At 43.2% G+C, this 20,902-nt stretch overlaps 1 protein-coding gene and 1 non-coding gene across 7 annotated transcripts in view; both read left to right on the top strand.

Moving 5' to 3' along the window:
* Positions 1-20,902, top strand: part of Chrna6 (cholinergic receptor nicotinic alpha 6 subunit) — a 52,159-nt gene that overhangs the window by 19,031 nt on the left and 12,226 nt on the right. The window lies entirely within an intron of this gene.
* LOC131894784 (U8 small nucleolar RNA) lies at positions 6,448-6,583 on the top strand. Its single transcript, XR_009375016.1, has one exon. It is a non-coding gene; the product is annotated as a U8 small nucleolar RNA (small nucleolar RNA).

Raw genomic sequence — 20,902 nt, 5'->3', positions numbered from 1 at the left:
TAAAGGCAGTGTGACAGCATGACCATTTAGGAAATTAGCAAGTTCTAACAGAGGTCCTATGACATTTTCAGCCATGGGCTTTTAGTACTTGACCAGTACTAAAGTACCAGGCAGATAATTCCCTCCTGTGGAGCAGATCTTAATTCCACTCAGGAAGTAGTTAGCTCCCCCATAACAGTTACACCCCTATTGCACCAATGGGCACATTTTGCCTATCAGGTAAGGATTGTTGCATGCAGGAGCCTCCACTGTACCAAACTGTCGGTAACTTTTTTCTTCCCCCTCCCCCTACAGTCCACACAGGACCTTCTGGAGCTGTGAAAACTAGCCAGAAGAAAGGGTTTGAGAAGAAAGGCTTCTCATGTCTCTTATGTTCTATATCCAAAGTGTGTGGTATCTTCAACAACAATTGCTGGTTTTTTTGGGTTTGTTTTGTTTTGTTGTTTTGTTGTTGTTGTTGTTGTTGTTGTTGTTTTGGATACCTCTGTGGTCTCCCTGATCACACTCACTGAAGATATCCCTGCTGTTGGTTGGTTTTGCTCTTTTGTTTGGGGGGGGCACCACCCAGCTCCCAAATAAATCACACACAGAGATTTATTCTTAATTATAAATGCTCTGCCTGAGCTTGACTTGTTTCTAGCCAGCTTTTCTTAATTTAAGTTATCCCATCTACCTTTTGCCTCTGGGCTTTTCCCATTCTCTTACTTCTGTAAATCTTACTCTTACTCCGTGGCTTGCTGTGTAGCTGGGTGGCTGGCCCCTGGAGTCGTCGTCCTTCTCTGGCTCCTCCTTCCCCCCTCTCTTCTTTCCAGATTTCTCCTTCTATATATTCTCTCTGCCTGCCAACCCCACTTATCCTTTCTCTTGCCTTGCCATTGGCCATTTAGTTCTTTATTAGACCATCAGGTGTTTTAGACAGGCCAAGTAACACAGCTTCACAGTGTTAAACAAATGCAGCATAAACTAAAGTAATACACCTTAAAATAATATTCCCCAACATATCCCATTCCTAATAGTACAATTTTTATTTAATAACCCGTGTCTTCTATGAGTAGCATTGCCCACTCATGTGGATAATTCAGTTGGAATACTATTTAAAAGTTGTATTTTAAAATTAGCTTACTAACTAATGACCTCCATAAGGATCTTTCACACATCCTTTGTCTTGACTAACTCACTCCCTGATCCCTTTTCTTCCCCACGCCCCGCACCGATCTCAGCTTAATCCTTTAAGCAGTGGTATCCTGGTCTCTTCTTTCACAGCCCATGTATTCTCCTATCCCTCCGGTTATGTTGTTCAGTTGAGTTGTGAGACAGTAGGCTTAACCTGGGCTTTCTCAACCCTTCCTTCGAGTTAACCCCCTCTCAACCTCTTGGTTTGTCCATACTCCGGTGCCTTTCATAGCTGAAGACTTTCCATCCTCAGAATTCCACCTCCTCTCCGGTTTGCTTTTACCCACAATCTATTTGCCCCTTCTCTTAACCAAATGCCCCTTTCTGGCTTCCAGTTGTGCTCCACAAAAGCAAAGATTTGAAGCTGTGATTTATAAATGAGAGAAAACAGAGTTTGTCTGTCTGTGCCTGAGTTACACCACTCAGTACGTCTTCTTTCTGGTTCATTGACCTTCAAATTTCCTTATTTTATTTTCTTTATAGTTGAATAATATTCCATTGTGTATCTGTACCATATTTTACACTTTAATTGGTATATAATTTTATATCACTTCCTCCCTTCTTTATCCTCCCTCCAACACTTACCATATCTCCACCTCACTATCTGTCAAATTTATACTCTTTTTCTTTGATTATTGTAATATATGTGTGTGTGTGTGTGTGTGTGTGTGTGTGCCTAAATACATAAATACAATCTGCTGAGTCTTCTTCATTCAGTGTGACTTCTATATATATGATTTCAGAGCTGACCACTTTGTATTAGATAACTAATCAGAGGGTTCATCTCTGGGAGAGGCTAAGTTTCCCTCACTAAGCATCACTAGTTGCCTGTAGTTCTTTGTCTAGGAGTGGGACCCCCTTCCACATTAGCCTATCTACTGGTATTATTACTGTTCTGCCCCGGCCAGCAGGGCTTTAACGGGAACTCGACCACCCTAAGGATGGAATGATAAGGACAGGAGACACAAAGGAAGACACCAAGACAGGATTCTGATCAAGGTGCAACTTTATTTTTCTCCAAAAGGGTTTAATAGCTCTTGCAGGGTGGGGGAAGCAGGAAGCCATTATCTGTGTGAAGCAAGCTAACACAGCTGCAGGATGTTTGTGCAGGATATTGACAGGGTGAAAAGGCCAAGGGTTCTGACTCAATGTCCTATCACTAGGCAACCTGACCACAAGATATTCTAGTTCCCTGTCTTATCAGGGGTCTGTATTTTTCCATTAAGCTCTTCTAAAGGTCTGTATTTTTCCATTAGCTAGGGGTTCTGTCCTTGTCCCTGACACTGTTCAGGTCTTGTTTTGGTAGCCATATTGTTGAGGTATCACGGGTGTAGCTCCCTTGTCATTTCCAAGTGACACAATTCTCACAGCAGACATCCTAGACCTTTGGCTATTACAATCTTTACACACACACACACACACACACACACACACACACACACACACACACCCATTCCATGGTGTTCTCTAAGCCTGAAGTTCAGGAGTTGTTTGTAGGTAAATCCATTGAGGATGGGCTCCCTATAATCCACTGTGCATTGTGATCTATTGTGGTTTTCTGTAGTGCTCTCCATTTGCTGGAAAAAGAGGCTTCTTTGATGAAGGCTGAGAGCTGCACGCATCTGCAGGTGTAAGGATAAGTTTTAAAATGCAGTTAGGAAGTGTTCCCGTCTAGTAGAATGGTGATCACAGGCTCTCTTCTAAGACCTGTGACCTCACTACCCTCAGGGAGTTGGCTTCTAGTCCCAGGCATGATTCCCTCCTAGTGAGTGGGCCTCGTGTCCCGTCAGACTGCTACTGATTACTGCATTGGAGAAAATTCAGTTTTCACTTGCAAGCAGTTGTCAGTTGCAGATAGCTCCTGGGTTAGGGATGGGGGCTCGTGTCCACCTCCTCCTGCCAGCACTGGGAGGACCTGTGTGGGCCCTGTGCACGCTGCCACTGTCTCTGTGAGTTCATGTGTGTGTCAGTCCTGTTGTGTCAGGAAGACACTTTTTCCTTAGTGTCTTCTCTCCCCACTGGCTCTCACACTCCTGAGACCTGAGGGCAGGGACTTGATGGAGACATCCCACTTAGAACTGAGTGTTCCAAGGTCTCTCACTCTCAGCAAATTGTCCAGTTGTGGGTCTCTGTGTTGGTTCCCATCTCCTGGCGGTGGCTGAGGAAGACACTGGTAGAGCAGAATGTCATTAGGTGTCATTTTGCTGCTATGTTCCTTTAGAAGGACATTAGTACTTGGTTTTCCTCTAGGCCCACGGCCTATCTAGTCCCACTGGTTCTTGGCCACTTAAGCAGCATCAAGCATGGGATTTTCATCTCGTGCAGTGGGTCTTGATTCCTATCAGATGATGGTTGGTTACTCCCACAAGCTCTGTGCCGCTATTGCATCAGCGTATATATGACACCACTGTAGACTGAAAAGTTGTAGCTACCTTAGTGCTTACCTTTCTCCTCTGGTAGAATGCAGAGAATCTCCTGGTACCATGAACACTAGTCAGTAGGGGTGAAAGCTCTAGTTAGGCACCACCTCAGCTTCTCTATGTTCGTGAGTTGTCTAAGTGTTGTCTTCAGCAATACAGGCTTACCATTAGTTTGTAGAGAGCAACCAATAGCCTTGGCAATAGCCTGGATGGTTTGGGGTTTCCATAGGATCCTTTTGGCCAATAATTCAATTAAATATAACCTATTTCTGGCACTGGAAGTTTCACTTGGTAGAAGGAGCGTAAGGTAGCTGGTCTGGTTGGAGCATTGTCTCTCTTAATATTTGATGGCTCCATTTAGATTTCCTTCATTTTTACATATTTTAAGAAGCTTCTACTCTAGTACATTCCCATATGACCCCTCAAATGGCCCTTAGTGTTTTTTGTTTCTCCCTAAATTCCCTCCCTTAGCTCAATTCCATCCTCTTCTCCATTTAATCCTCCCATTCTGCTCATACTCCTCCCACACACCCGACCTCATCTCTCCATAACTATATATTCTATTTCCTGTTCCTAGGGAGATCCTTTCCCCTTCCCTAGTCCCTTATTCTACATATAACCTCTGTGGTCATGTGGATTGTAACATGCCTATCTAAGACTTAAAAACTATCATGTACATATAAGAGAATATATACTATATTGTCTCTTCTAGTCTTGGTTACCTTACTCAGGATGATTGTTTCTAAGTCCATATATTTACCTGCAAGTTTCATGATCTCATTTTTTTAATAGTGTAAAAGTGCCACATTTTCATTATCTATTCATCTGTTTATGGACAGTTAGGCTATTTTCAATTTCTGGCTATGAGGAATAGGACAGCAATGAACATGGATTGAGCAAGTGTCTCTGTGGTAGGATGCAGAGCCCTTTGAGTTTATGCCCAAAGGTGATATAGCTGAATCTTGAGGTATATCTATCTCACGCTTCCTGAGGAACTAGCACACTGACTCCATGGTGGCTGTATAAGTTTTCACTCCCTCCAGAAATGGATGAGATTTTTTCTCTTACCTCATATCCTCATCCGCATAAGCTATCATTTGTTTTATTGATCATGGAAATTCTTACTGGTATAAGATAAAATTCCAAAATGGTTTTTATTTTTATTTCCCTGATGGTTAAAGATGTTGGACGTTTCTTTAAGTGTTTCTCAGCCATTTGTGTTTCATCTTCTGAGAATTCTCTGTTTAATTCTGCACCCCATTTTTTAATTGTGATATTTATTTTCTTGATATCCAGCTTTTTTAGTTCTTCGCTTACTTTTTAGATAGTAGTCCTCTATTGGATGTGTAGTTAGTTAAAAAAAAAAAATCTTTTCCCAGTCTGCAGTTTTCCATTTTGTGCAAATTATGGTATCCTTTTCCATATGGAAGCTTTTTAGCTTCATGAGGCCCCGTTTATTAGTTGTTGATCTTAGTGCCTGTGCTATGGATTTTCTGTTCAGAAAATCTTTTCTTCTGCCAATGAATTCAAGACTATTCCCCACTTCTTCTCCTATCATATTCAGGGTATCCGGTTTTGTGTTAAAATTTTGGTCCATTTGGAATTGAGTTTTGTACAGGGTGATAGGTGTGGATCTGCTTGGATTCCTCCACATGCAACCATCCAGTTTGACCAGCACTATTTGTTGAAGATGCTGTCTTTTTTTTTCTGGTGTGTATTTTTGGCTTCTTTGTCAAAAATCAGTTGTCTACAGGTATGTGGACATATATACTTATGACTGGGTCTTCAGTTCAGTACCATTGATCAACATGTCTGTTTTTATGACCCTGACCCATTTTTTTATTTGGGTCATTTGCTGCTTGTTTTGTTGTTGTTGTTGTTGTTGTTCGTTTGTTTGTTTTCTTTTCTTTTTGTTTTGGGAGTTCTTTATATATTCTGAATATTAATCCTCTGTCAAATGTATATCTGGATAAGATTCTTACCCACTCTGTAGATTTCTTCTTCATTTAATTTATGGTTTCCCTAGCTGTATGGATGCATTTAGTTTTTAACCACAGCAACAAAAAAGTAACCAATACCCAAGATACACTCCAGATGAATTCCAGAGCACAACAAATTCTTCCTAAAACAAAGCAATATTGAGTGTTCCATCTGATAAATTCCCAGTATCTTAGGTACTCTTTGTATTGCTGTGATAAAATACCTGCTAAGCACAATGGAGCTGACCTTGTTGGCAGGGGTGTGGGTAAGAGTAGGAGAGCTGACCCTACCCCCCTCATCAACCATGTGGTGTTCACCTCACCCCTCACCCCTGCCCTCCTCACCCCTCATCACCAGTGGCAGGCTGGAGAACTGACCCTGCCCCTCACTAACTGCAACACTTAGGAAAGCAGGCCCTGTACCCCACCTAGGCAGCACAGTAGAGCTGACCCTATTGGCTGGGGTGTGGATGAGCCAGCCCTGAGGGCAGAAGAGCAGGAGAACCAGCCCTGGCCCTTGTTACTTGCTACATAGTGTGAGCTAGCTGCTGGGGCAGTGCTGGAGAGCCCACCCTGGTGATGAGGATGAGGGAGAGCTGGTAGGATAACCAACCCAACAACCACCCAGGCACAGAACCAGGACTATGAGTTGACCCACCCCAACATCCACCCCATTTATGATCTGCTGGAGCATGTGAAGGGGCCAGTCCAGCAGATCCAAAGCTGCAGGATCTCCATGACACAGGACAACAACAGGATATCCAAGAGGAGTCCCAATGAGGGCTCAGTATTGATAGTGAAGCAGAAACCAGAATCCTCGAACCAGACCAAAGACTCTTTGCTGTGAACACTTGCAAGTAAAGATGTATGAACTATGGTCAGGAGGTTAATCCTTACCTGTTCCTCCTCTCAGATGGCAGATAGAAAATGATGATCGGAGCTTGCATGATATGCTGATTAGCATTTCCGTGTAACCAAGACCTGACAACATCCTGGTTGCTCCTATCTAATTCTCTGAAAAGAAAAGAAAAGAAAAGAAAAGAAAAGAAAAGAAAAGAAAAGAGAAGAGAAGAGAAGAGAAGAGAAAAGAAAAGAAAAGAAAAGAAAAGAAAAGAAAAGAAAAGAAAAGAAAAGAAAAGAAAAGAAAAAAAGATGTATGGACTAAAAGGATATGCTGTGTGACTCACTGTATCACACTACAGCCTCCACATGAGATTTTCTTTTCTTTTAATTTTTATTTTATTTTATTTGTGGGGGGGGGGTTGCAAGGGCAAATAGCAGATATGAAGGGACAGGGAAAGGAATGGGATTGGGATGCATGATGTGAAATCCACAAAAAATTAATAAAAAGTTTTTTAAAATACCCTGCTAAAAGAAGCCCAAGAAAACAAGGATTTATCTGCAACCTGCTCTGTCTGGTTTTTGCAGTTACTCCAGATTATGTCCTGACATCCGAAAATTTGGAGCTACGAGTCTCCAATGCAGAAGAGCATATTCAATGTTTGTCTTTCTGGGTCTAATCCCCACTATTCTTAAACATGACATTTTTGTAGCAGACAAAAAACTATAAGAAAACATGCCTTTCCGTGTATTCTTCTTGATTCGCTTTTAGGCATCTCATATGACCTGAGGTATTCACTATTAAATTTCCTTTCTCCTATATACCTCATACTAAGTTGAAACTTGCAACCCATTTTAATTGGAGATCCAAATCCTTTGGTTAAATTTCCTACAAGCTCTCTTGATGCCTTGCAGAATACAAATGGGGTTTGCAAGTGAGTTTTGGGGATGTGGCTATAAGGCTCTGATAAACAAAGCAGCCTGACCTTTCCATTTTTGCAATTGGGCCATTGTTATGTAAACATGACTTTAAGCCTCAAGGCCTTGAAATGATCTGATTTAATGTTTAGCTAGAAAGCTACCATAATCCTGCCTTCTAGCTCCCTGGCATTTAAAATGCCTCTTCACACAAAAGATGTAGGCGTGGTAGGCTAGCCCACCAAGGTCAGGCAGTGTAAACTGGATTAGCTTAGTGGATTTCTTCCCCCAGGAAGCCAGGTCTTGTATAGTTGTTCAACTTGGTTCTCTTTGCCTTGGTAGCCTCACCGTCTTAGAATGTATTGTTATCTCCGTAACTTGTTCCTAGATAAGAGATCAGTCTCAAACACCTACACCATTGCTGGAGAAATAAGTTTCAGAATGATGACCACTGCCTCTCAGATGTTTTCTTTTTACTGAACCGACAATCAGGGAGCCTGTATGGGTCTGACCTATGTGCTCTGCGTATATATTACAGTTGTGTAGCTTGAGATTCCTATGGTACTGCTACCAGTGGGAACGGGGTAGTAGGCATGTCTCTGTCATGTTGTCAGCTGTCTCTGACACTTTTACCTGCTTTGGGGACCCTTTTCCTCCTGTTGGGTTGCCTCATCCAGCCTTAATATGAAAGGATATGCCTAGGTTTACTATAACTTGATATTCCATGTTTGGTTGATATCCCTGGGAGGCCTGCCCTTTTTTGAAGAGAAAGGAGGAGGAGTGGATCTGGGGGAGAGGGGACATAGGGAGGGGACTGGGTCAGGATGTAATATATGAGAGAAAAATAGTTAATTAAATAAAATAAAAAGATGGTTCTCCTTTCATTTGAGTCCTGCTGGGGAGTGGAATTTCTAAGCCCTAATTCTGAATTCTGAAGGTGACCTCATTAGTGAGTTGGGCATTGTAGGAAGCATGGAGTCTTTGTGTTCATAGATAAGCAGTAGGGGAACCTGGAATGATAAACACACTGGGTTGCTCCTTGAAGGAAGGAATGTATAACTGTTAGGCACCCAGAAGGCTGGGAGTGGTCTTGTTTACTAGTCTGGTGACTTTTGTTCTATCTGTGTGGCCAGAAACTTTTCTAGCACTAGACCCCCAGACCCTTATTGTAAATTTGTTGTTCTACATCAATATTTATAACCTATCATTACAGAATTTGTTGTTTCCATGTAGTCGTGTATGATCTATATTCAGCTTACTGTGATCCTCAAAGACATTTATCAATCTTTGTTGCAAACACAGGACTGAGTCAATTATCATCAGAATAAATTTTCAACAGATTGTGCTAATAAATATGACTAAAATAAATGACTCGAGGTCAGACTCCCAAAGTTTGAATCAACACCAGCTACTGAGTTGTGATGAGCTGAATTGCTTCCTTGCCTCCCACGGGGGTCATCGCTCTGCTGGCATTGGAGGTCACAGAGACCACCACAGGGTATCACTATTAATAAAATACCTGAGACACCCTGACTATATAAAAAAGCAAATTTATTTAGTTCATGGTAGGGAGGACTCAAAGGTAATACCTAACATTGTCTAAGCTCCGACAAAGGTGCTAAGAGGCATAACACATCAGTGCTCATGCACGTGAGTAAGAAATCACATGGCCAGAAGGAAGGCTGGAGAGACTGGGGGCCACAGTCCCTTCTGAAGACAGGTCCCTAGGAGCCTCAAGCTCTGTCTCCTCTGTGTGTGAGAGAGCAGGTTGGCACTATTTGTCTCATCTCACTGGGGTCAAGTACCCACAGGAGCCCTCCAGGGCAATGCCAGCCATCTCCCTTCCCTCCTACCTCAGGATGTGTGTTTGCAATGTTTTAATCTGCACTTTTTGCACCTGATGGTTTTCTTCCTTGAGAAGGCTGTCAAGGCAAAAGAAATTTTTATTTGAGGCAGGGAATATTGTATTTTAATTGTGTTTTCAGGATTCTATCTTCAAAGCTTTCCATGACTTTTACAGTTTCAAATGGGAAACAACACACTGTGGTTTTTCTTGTAAACTTACAGTTCCATTATCTCCTGAGTGACCTTTATTAAGAATATCAATTTGTCTCATTCCTCAGATCCAAGTACCTTCATCAACCACCTCCTAAGGACTTAACTCCCTGAAAGCCCAGCACCTGTCCTGCACTTGCAGCAGAAAGAGCAGCTCCATTGTCAAGTGCATGACTGACAAGCTGACTTCCCGCAGAGGACGTGGTGCCTGAGACAGGAGTGCCAGTCTGAGATGTAACAGGGTGTTTGCTATGCCCTGTATAGAGCTATGTGCCTTGAAGATGGAGGCGGTGGTCAGGATCTGGAATGTCCTCACAAGGCCACATGTTAAAGCCATTAAAGTTTCACAGTGGAAAAGCACACGTAACACAGAACAGCACAGTGCTGGAGACACAGAGGAGCAAACAGGGTGAAGACATAGAGAAGACCCAAAGTGAAAAAGACCAACATGAATCCAAGTGTATCAATGGCCGCACTGAGTGTGGATGACACAAATAATCCAGCTGAAGGAAGATGTGGCGGAACAAGATTTAAAAACTGAATTCGGGGTTGGGGATTTAGCTCAGTGGCAGTGTGCTTGCCTAGCAAGAGAAATGCCCTGGGTTTGGTCCTTAGCTCCAAAACAAAAAACAAAAAACAAACAAACAAAACCAAACATGAATTCACCTACTTGCTCTCTATAGGAAACACTCTGGTTACAACGATGCAGATAGGTTTAGTTTAATAAAAAAGATTTTTAAAATAAAAAGTAGCTAAGACTGTCTACAGTAACATTTAAATAAAACATTACATAAAAAATTTAAGTAAAAAAAATGGTGCTAAACATAAGTAAACACTTAAGAGCTATGAAGCAGCCTGAGCACCAGGGACATATAGCAGCTATAAACATGTATGTATCAAATGCCAGAGCCTCACAAACTGAAAAGTGCACACAGTAAACAGAGCAGAAGCAACAGAAACAGCTGGAGAGGCCAATGCCTCACCTTCAGCAACATCTGGAACAACGAGGCAGAAAGGCAAAGATTCCCCCAGAACAGCACAGTAAATCAGCCAGATTCTGCAGGTGTCCATAGGACATTTTAGGCCTAAGCAGTAGAACACACTTCTTCCAAGAGTGGATGGAACACTCTCCAGGTTAGACCATGGCAGAGGCTAGGAAAGGGATGGGGTAGATTTGGTGGGGTGGACATTGTACAATCTCTACTCTCTGCCCACAATGGAATGAAACTTGAAATCACTAACAGAAAATGGAAAATTCATGAAAATGTGGAAATTAAACACACATTCTTGTACAACTGATGAGGCAAAGAAAAAAATGACAGGGGAAATAAACATACTTTGTAGTAGAACACAGTCGTGACTTATAAAGTCCTATGGGTACAGTGAAAGCCACTCAGAGGGAATGTGGGGCTGTAGCACACAGATTGGAAAACGGGTCTCAAACTAAGAACTTACTCCTCTACTTCAGAACATGGGAAACCCCAAACGGGCAGAGAAATGAAATGAAACAGGATTAGACTAGAGATGGTTACAAAACAGAGCTAAAATCCAAAGGGGAAACTGTGAAGCCAAAAGCTGGTGTTTTGAAAACATCAAATCCAAACTGACAAACATTTAACTAGATTGACAATGAATAAAAGGAAAAGGTAAGAAAATAGAGAAAAGAATGAGACTATCTAAACCAGGAATGCAAGAGGACGGGAGTCCGTGCTGCTCTTACAGAAGTGAGAATGATTGAGAAGGAATATTCAGACATATGTTTGTTAAAGTTAGATAAATCATATGAAGTGGAAATTTCCTAGAAAGATTAAATCACCCCATAGGAAGTAAAGAGATGGAGTAGTGTGGCTTTTATTTACCTCTAGCTTCTCAGGAGGCTGAGGCAGGGGGAAGCTTGAGCCCAAGTGTCTGAGGTCATGCTGAGCAACAAGCAAAACCCCATCTTTAGAACAGAATAAAATGCAACAAGGGAGGGAGAAGATGAAGGAAGGTGGCAGAGAGATTGAAATTAAAAAACTTCCAATAAATGAAAGACCAGGATCAGATAGCTCGGCAATCATTTAAAAATTATGAACCAATATTTAACAAAATCTTCCAAAAGACAAAATCTCTCCCAAACTTACTATAATATTAGTATTCCTATAGTACAATAATCAGAAAAAGATATCACAGAAAAGGAGAACTAAAAACCAAATCATTTACAGATGAAAACCCTAAAAAAAATTAGCAAGTAGAAGTAACAAAGTATCCTGTTTGTGTTATCACAGGATCTCAGTATGTAACTCAGTTTTATCCTAGGTTTGAGAATGACCTGCCTCAGTTCTGGGGTACTAGGAATAATACCGTGTTGGTTAGAGTTTCTATTGCTGTGACAAAACACAGTGACCAAAATGCAACTTGGGAAAAAAGGGTTTATTTCATCTTGCAGCTTGTAGTCCATCATCCAGGGAAGTCAGGACAGAGACCCAAGGCAGGAACTGGAGCAGAGGCCATGGAGGAGTGCTGCTTATTGGCTTGCTAGCCATGGCTTGCTCATGTTGCTTTCTTAAACACCCCAGGACCAGGCACACAGTGGGCTGTGCTCTCCTTACCACATCATTAATTTAAAAAGTGATCTAAAATTATCATCGGTTGTACCCACATTTATTCAGGCATTGTCTCACTTAGGATTCCTCTTTCCACATAACTCTACCTTCTGTTAAGTTCACGAAGAACCAAACACAGCAATAAGATGTGGTGATGTTTTATTTGTGCTCTAATAAATAAAAGTTGCCTGGAGGCCAGAGGAAAAAGCAAGCCATTGTAAGTAAACAAAGAAGTCAGGCAACGGTAGCACATGCCTTAATTCCTATCATTTGGGAGGCAGGGGTCTGTCTGGATCTCTGTGAGTTCAAGGCCACACTTGGGAACAGAGCCAGACATGGTGACACATGCCTTTAATCCTAGCACCAACCATAGAGGTCTGGAGGTCTGTACAGACAGACAGGAAGTGACAGAGCTGGGCAGGAAGAGGAAGTGATATAGATAGGCTAAGAGAGCAAATGAGAGAACAGAACAGAAAGGCATATAGGTGTGGGTAGACAAGAAGTAGCTCGCTTTGGAAGCTGCAGAGTTGGTGAGGTGAGGTTAGCTGTGGCTTTTCCTAGTCCTCTGTTCTCTCTCAGGCTTTAACCCCAATTTCTGGCTCTGAGTTCTTTATTAGTAAGACCGTTTAGCAATTTGTCTACAATAAGGACATACCATTGTGCGTGGAATATTCTGTGAGCATTTCCAAACTATTACCTTCTATGAGAAAATAAGATTTGTCTCCCAAGCCCAGATTTAAAACTAGGTGATGGAAGGGAGACAAACACACAAATAGATAGGCAGTCAGAAAGAGAATGCATGTATATATGTGCACATTTATATATGTAAAGCCAGAAGACAACCCAACCTCTGGTATCTGTTAGTCTTCAGGTTCCATCCACCTTGTTTTTGAGTGATGTTCTCACTAGCCTGGACCTTGTCTATTGGCGAGGCTGGCTGACTCTGTTCACCACTAGTTGTAGCACAGGTTTGCTGTAGATGGTGGATTTTCTGCTTTCCTCTGTCTGGAAATGATTACTCTGCTTTTGCTCATGAAGGACAGTTTTGCTGGGAATAGAACTCTAAGTGGATGGACTCTCTTTCTGTTTTTGTCCTTCCAAAGCACTGCACCATTTTCTTCCTTCTGTCCCCTACCTACATAGCCATTCTCACCTCATACTTAGTCCTCTCCAGCTGTCATGGGATGGAGGGTATAGCTTTGGCCTTGGGAAGGTAGCCATGCTCATTAATGGGCAGAGAAACCTGGGGCACTGACAGACTCATGGGAATAAGGCCACATTCTGCACTACTTTGGGATTAGACGTGGTGCAATTAGGACCCTATGATTAAAATTCTCTTCAGTTGTATGCACACTCTAGTGAGGCCTGAACATTGAATCCCTGTGCATTATTAGATTTATCTCCCACTCCCTCAAAAAATAGAGGACCAGTGAGGCACTGTGATACCTCCAGGAAGGCAAGTTGGGAGGACTCTGAACTTGAGCTTTGATTTGACTGAGGATGGAGAGTGAATGCTTTTTGTGGTTTAGAGACTTTATTGTTTGTTAAAAACTTTTTTGTCCTAATAAAAACTCAATTTTTGCATATTTCAATGGGTGCTTGAAAAACAAACATGCATCTTCTGTGACTGCATTTTATCACTTGTCACTACACCAAGAACACTATACAATTTAGCCCAGTGCTTCCTGGGCTGTTTCATAGGAAACACAGAACCCACAGAGAAACTTCATCTCTCTCTCAGTTTTGTTTAGGATATACAAATTTGCAGAGACACATCTGTCCCAGAAATGTCCAAGTCTATAATATCACAAAGCCATGCTGGGAATAAGCCATGTGCAATCCTTCCTCCAGCTTTCTGGAAGAGGATTCTCCTCAGGTGGACAGAGCTGGCCATGGGCATCCGGAGCGACCACAGAGTTTTAAAAATACAGTAGCCTGAGTCAGACCCCAGATCTGCAGGAGCAGCATGTCTGAGGACAGGACTCTAAACCCAATCGCCACCTTCCTGGGAAGAAACAGAGGAGAAAGGGGCAGGGGCACAGACAAAGCCCTGTAGCTACAGATGCAGAGATCTGAATTAGGAAGCTGTAAGCCAAGGCACTCCTGGGGTCATCAAGAGCTGGAAGAGACTAGGGATAGTTCTCTGTAGCAGCCTGCAGGAGAGCCTAGGTTTGCCAACACCTGCATTTTGTTTGTGCTTTTGTCCCCAGAGCTGTGAAAGAACAACATTCTGTGGTGTTAGCCCACTCAATTTGCAGTGATTTATTATAGTGCCCTAGGAAGTCAACAGGACTTGGTACTGCCTTCTCATTTCCAATCACAAAGCTAGGGCTCCTGCCGTGGAATATACTGTATTTTACTGAGTTCTGGGTTCTAGGGCTGTGGTTACCAGAGCTGAAATTGTTTCTGCATCAGGAGATTTACAGTTGGAGCACATTTCTTTCTATGTTGAAGACCCCAGATAATTGTTCTATAAATGGTGAAGTCAAGAGGCTGGAAGAGAAGTCTAGAATTCCCAGGATCATGTCTTGGAAATCATTTTTACCAGGGTATGTCTTTTACTGGATGTTGCTGAGTAGGGCCATGGCAGGGCTAACAAACATGCCCAAAGCTGGATGTGGCTCAGTGGGAGAGTGCTCCCTAGGCTTCCATCCCCAGCTGTGCAAGGAGAAAACCACAGACTCTGCTGTGCTTGTACCCACTGCTCTCTCAGAGTTAGGAGTCCACCTCTCTTGGACCAGGCACACCTAAGTGGGCTTTCTTGCCTGGCATTGGGTGCAGGATCCAGCTCCATTTTCTCATCAGCCCTGACTTCCCCAGCTCTGTGCACAGGAGAGGATCCAAGGGGAAGGAAAATGGAAGTGGTCCTGACCATGACCCAGTTCAGAAAGGACTCTAAAGCGCATTCCATTCATAAAGTATTCATGGGTCTAAAAGCCTTTCCAGGGGCTTGCAAGTATTTGCCTAGATCCAGATGGATCCAGGTTGGAATTCTAGCTCAGCCACTTACCAGTTATGATGGAGTTTGGGAAAAGTTATTTGACCTCCTGGATTGTCACTGTCCTCACTTCCAAAATGCAGTCTTTCCTCACAGTGTGGCTGGGGCATTAACAGAAAGGCCTACTCTAGTGGCTGGCACAGGGGAAGTCCTCAGAGGTGCTGAAGATTATCACCAATGTTTACCTTTCTTGTCAATGCAGTTACTACGTTCTATTCCAGGCTTTTTCCTCAGGCTCTCCCTTTGTCTTAAGATTTAGTGGATAAAGGATAGTACGATAGGGACAATTTGAGCTACTCCTATGATTAGCAATTTAAGGTTTCTTCTATTCCCCAAATTAGCATATGTTTGGATACTAGAATTGCCAATGCTCTTTTTCCTGCATGTGGTGGAAATGCTGGGCATGGTAGAGGTGAACTACTACTGAGGAACGGCCAGCAAACACCAGAAGTTCTAACAGGGGTAGGTATTTTAAACAGCACATGGGATCATTACATTATTGATAGTGTTATGCTGTGGTGGATCATAAATAATACATGCATATCAGCCTCTGGTGTACAATTCTTTATAGACAAGTTTTTTTTCCTTATTTTGAGTTTAAAGAGAACTGACGGTTGGCCATAAGTCCACCGAATGTTCATTCATACAGTTTAAACCTGTTTAAAATCGAAAAGGAAAAGAAAAAACAAACTTCAGCAAAGCACATACCTGATTAATATAACCATGCCAAAATATATCCCTTATTTTTTGGGAAGAATGATGCAGTGCATTTTGGAAGCAGGAAAAAGTCTTAAAACACTTTTTACAACAGAAATGTCCTCTTAACAAATGTTACTTTCCAACCGAGGATAATCTTCTAATTAAACTTAGCTTTTATGATACAAACAAGAAACTCACAAAACAATTATTCTCTGAAGCACTTACTTTCCATTTTTCTACCATATTAGCTCTAAGAATGTATTCTATTCTATACTTTTTTCTCTTTCTCTGCCTCACTTGGGATAGAACCCAGGGTCTCCCACTCACTAGCATGCACTTTAACTCTGGCTACATCCCCGGCCCTTGTCCTGAACTCTCTGGGTATGCCTAGCTTCAACTACAAGATGCCCCTTCCTCAGCCTCTTGAGTGCTGAGGTTGCAAGTGTGCATCACAATTGCCAGCACAGAATGTTTTATCTGTTTAGTTTATTTGCTTTTTATTTAGGGAGGCAGGGATTCATTTACACCCATCCGAGGCTTGACTAGAGTTCATTGTGTAGCTAAGGATGACCTCGAACTTCTGACACTCCTGCTTCCACCACCAGAGTTCTGGGATTAGAGGTAAGCTCTACCTCTCCCAGGGTAGACAGTGCTGCAGATGGTGTTCAGGGCCTGGTGCATGCTGGGCAAGTGCTCTACCATCTCAACAACATCCTTGGCTGTCAGAATGCCTTAGTTTCCATAGAAACGATGTAATGAGACTGAGGACGATGACTACAGCAATGTATGAAACCAGCTGTGGCCTCTCTGCTCCCAGCCTTGGCATTGCGTGGTTCTGTGACTCCAGGGAATCATGCACCCGATTCTGTTTTCTTTTCACCTGTGTGTAAAGAAGAGGATTAATGACGAACCCAAGTTGCTTGCTCCCCACTTGAAAGGTCAGTGACCCAAGGACAAGTGGCTGGAATGAAGAAAAGCATTTGGCAAGCCAGTAAACCATGCATTGTTTTGAAGGCATTGAGGGGGAACAAGGATGGGGACTGGAGAGATGGCTCAGAGGTTAGAGCACTGGCTGCTCTTCCAGAGGTCCTGAGTTCAAGTCCCAGCAGCCACATGGTGGCTCACGACTATCTGTGATGGGATCTAATGCCCTTTTCTGGTGGGCAGGGATACATGTAGACAGAACAGATAAAATATATAAATAAATCTTTTAAAAAAGAAGAAGAAGGAACAAGGAAGGTAGGATGGGAAGGAGGTAAAGAAGGGAAGGGAAGCCTAGTTGTTCATTGTTAGCAAACCTCTTCTGCCCAGAGCTGTGCCACTCTCCTTCTGACTGTGTTGACAACATGGCTGAACAAGAGCTGATTCCTAGAATATAACTATGAGCTACTATCCAGGAAGAGCAGGGGAAATCTGTAATTCCTTTTGAAAATTATTTTATTAGTCCTCTTTCTCTCTCTCTCTCTCTTCTCTCTCCCTCTCTCTCCCCACCCAGGGTGTGTGTGTGTGTGTGTGTGTGTGTGTGTGTGTGTGTGTGTATGTGTGTGTGATGTATGTACAGATAACCACTGAGGCCAGAATAGAGTACAGAGTATCAGATCCTTGGAGTTGGAGCTACCTGCTGACCATGTTGAGCTCTCTGGAAAAGCAGCCAACACGATTAGCTGAGAGCCATCTGTTGAGCTCAGCTCCTTTGTTTTTTGAATGAAGATGTTATTGATGGTACTGATAAAGATGAAGGTGATGCTATAAGACAGAGGCTGTTACTAATAGTTGCAATCTTGCCTGAGGTTACCGAAGCAATGCTGTGCCGTGCATTGTAGGAAGCTTCTCAGAGAGGGGTCAACACACAAACCCTTAGGGACTGCTTTTCTGCTGCACAGGCTAGTAGATATTCTGGAATATAAAACTTAAGGAGCGAAGTTACTAATTGGAAGGTATTATGTATGACTCAAGTCTCCCTTTTTCTCAGGAATAGATAAATCTGTAGTTAGTTGTCAGGAAAAGGATATCTTTCCTTGGAGGTCTAGGAGGAGATGGAAGTGAGGAACTCTCCCCAAGGACAAGGGGAAATCACTGAAAAGCCACCATCACCAGACAAGATACTCAAATGCATCTTTTCACGAGGCATAGTCACCATTAGGTTGCTTCCCTAAGAGTTTCCCACAGCAGCAAAGCTGGGGTACACCCACAGCTCAGTGCTCAGCCATGTGTCCTCCACAATTAAAGCTATCAGCATCAACTAACGGCACATAGAGCCAGGGGTTTTCAGAGATTTCCTCAGTAGCAGGCAGAGTTCCCAGGGTTCTCATCGACTCTCTGCAGCTCGACTCTCTGCAGCTTCAGCTAAGACCTGCTGTTTCTTCCTTTTTTCTTTTCAGGACTCTCCTGCCTCAGACTCTGCAGTGCCTGTCCCAGAATGTTATATTTTGAAAGGGTTAAGAATCAATGAGAGAGAGAAGAAGAGAAGGGAAGTGAAAGGGAGGAAGCAAAGGTGTTATACAGTTCACCAACCTTCCGGCTGTTGCTCCATCCTCCCTTCATGCTGTGGACCCTGCTAAGTCATGGACAGCACTCTAAACTTCAGCTGGATCAACAACACAGCAGGGCAAGAGCTGGTTCCTTGAATATAAACATGAGAAAGTCCTCCAGACATCAGGACAAAATATAAGTCTATCTTGAATTCATTCTCTGAACTAAAATCTGTAACCAGGTTTACTGTCCCAAATGTTTTGTTTTTTGTTTGTTTACTTGTTTTGTTTTGTTTTGTTTTTTTACTCCCCCCCCAACATAATATTTTTATTATTTATTTGGGTGTTTTGTACAATAAACCCCGATCACACTTGCTTCACATTCCTCCCAGGTTTACCTTCCCATCCTTGTGGCACCCCCCCAAAAAAAAAGAAATAGTCCAGACAGAAAGCTATTGAAGGGAGCCCTTAAATTGTTTTTAACCTGTAGACTGGCCATTTTCCTATGGACTTTGAAGAGCGTCCACTTGTATGTAACTCGAATGTGAATCTCCAGCATTTCCTGACAGTATCAGCATAGTTTAAATGTGTTCTTGGATAGAGGGTTATTGTCCTACAAGCGTTCTAAATACATCTTTCTCACAAGTTCCAGTTCTTATTTGTAGCGGATGGTGGGAGGGAGCGGAGACTTGATGGCAAATGTCACGGAAAACTGGGTAGAGAGATTTGTGGTTGGTTTATCTTGATTGAATCGTGTTTGGGGGGTTGGGGGTTGTTTTTTAAGGTAGGACAAGATTAAAGTGACATGGGTAGTTGGCAGAATGTCCCCAAGCTGGGTTTAAGGACCGGAATCCAAATCTAGGTCTGTATAAATCCAAACTCCACGCTTTTCCCCCAGCCTTTCTCTTCCCTGCGTCTGCTCTGGCATCTTGGTGGCTTAGATGGGACTCAGTGCCAGAGAGTTTGTCTAGGATGCCTGAGGTCCTGGACTTGACCCCTAGTGCTACAGAAAGAAACACACAGAAAAGGGTCCCCTGTCCTCTCTCTGAACCTGTCATGTAGATTTAGCTTGCCTGCTGAAGACAGCAGACACCAGCAGCCATGCATTCCGAAGGCCCCTCCTCTGCAGCCGCCGCCCTGTGCCTGCCAGCTGGGAGCTTCATAGAGGCCCAGAAGCTAGACCTGAAAGCACCGTTCTCTTCAGACTGTGATGTGTGTCCGGTAGAAAATACAATAAACACGGCAGCCACAGTGCGCACTTTGACAGAGGGTATGAGATCCATCACAGCAAAGCGTCATCCTGACTGGCTTTGTGTCACACCGCAGGTTCTCTGGAAACTCTGTCTTCAGGAAAAGACAAAGCCTAGGTGCTAAAAGGTGAACTGAAATAACATGTAAGATCTGAAGGAGCCAGCCGGTCGCCCTGCCTATGAGTTCTCCCTCTGTTGCTGGGAGCCGGGAGGCTAAGAGGACTTGGAGGACCCTGTCAGTGTGCAAACTGTACTGCATTCTCAAGTGGGGTCCTGAACTCTGAGAACTCCTTGAGATAGAACAGTTTACTCCCTGGTTCCTCTTTAAGCAATGCTGACATCTAAACCAAATGGCCAGTTAACCAGAATCCTATTGGTACCACAGCTACCAAGAAAAGGGGGGAAGTAGCAGAAACCTAATCAGCACCCCTCTCCCCAGCTAATTAATGAGGAAAATATCTGGTGTATAGCTGTTGCCCTCATTCTTTGACATTTGATCTCTCTCCTGATCTGGGGTCACAACACTCTGAAGAGCAAGGCACTTGGAGAGCTGGCATTAGAAAACTGAAGCAGGGAGTCCAACTGGCGAGAAAGAGGAGGGTTTATATGAGCGAGAATTGTTGAGACCAAGGTTGGATAAAGCACAGGGACAAATAGCCAAACGAACGGAAACACATGAACTATGAACCAATGGCTGAGGGGTCCCCAACTGGATCAGGCCCTCTGAATGGGTGAGACAGTTGATTGGCTTCATCTGTTTGGGAGGCACCCAGGCAGTGGGACCGGGTCCTGTGCTCATTGCATGAGTTGGCTGTTTGAAACCTGGGGCCTATGCAGAGTCGCTTGGCTCGGCCTGGGAGGAGGGGACTGGACCTACCTGGACTGAGTCCACCAGGTTGATCTCAGTCCATGGGGGAGGCTTTGCCCTGGAGGAGGTGGGAATGGGGGGTAAGCTGGGGGAAAGGGGAGAGGGGCGGGAGGGGGGAGAACAAGGGAATCTGTGGCTGATATGTAGAATTAAATTATATCGTAAAATAAAATAAAATAAAATTAAAAAAAAAACTGAAGCAGACACAAATGTGTCCCCCAAACTGTCCCCACGAAGACAGGAATTGGGATTCTTTCAGACAGATTCCAGTAAGCCTCAAGTAAACAGCAAACTCAGTGGATGCTTTGAGGCTGAGTGTGATTTTTTTTCCCTGTAGTGGGAGCCAAGTAAATATGTGCTTAGCCCCCTAAAGCAACAGTTCTCAACCTATGAGTCATGACCCCTGGGGTCAAACGACCCTTTCACAGGGATCACCATATCAGATATCCTGCATATCAGATATTTGCATTACAATTCATAACAGTAGCAAAATTACAGTTGTGAAGCAGCAGCAAAAATAATTTTATGGCTGGGGGTCCCCACAACGTGAAGAACTGCACTGTATTAAAGGGTTGCAGCATTAGGAAGGTTGAGAACCACTGCCCTAAAGAACAGTGGGTAAGGGCAGGTCTCTAAGGGGCCTGTC

This window comes from Peromyscus eremicus, chromosome 17 (assembly GCF_949786415.1).
Source record: "Peromyscus eremicus chromosome 17, PerEre_H2_v1, whole genome shotgun sequence".
NCBI lineage: Eukaryota > Metazoa > Chordata > Mammalia > Rodentia > Cricetidae > Peromyscus > Peromyscus eremicus.
The sequence above is the reverse complement of the archived record's forward strand: the minus strand, read 5'-3'. Positions and strand labels throughout refer to the sequence as shown.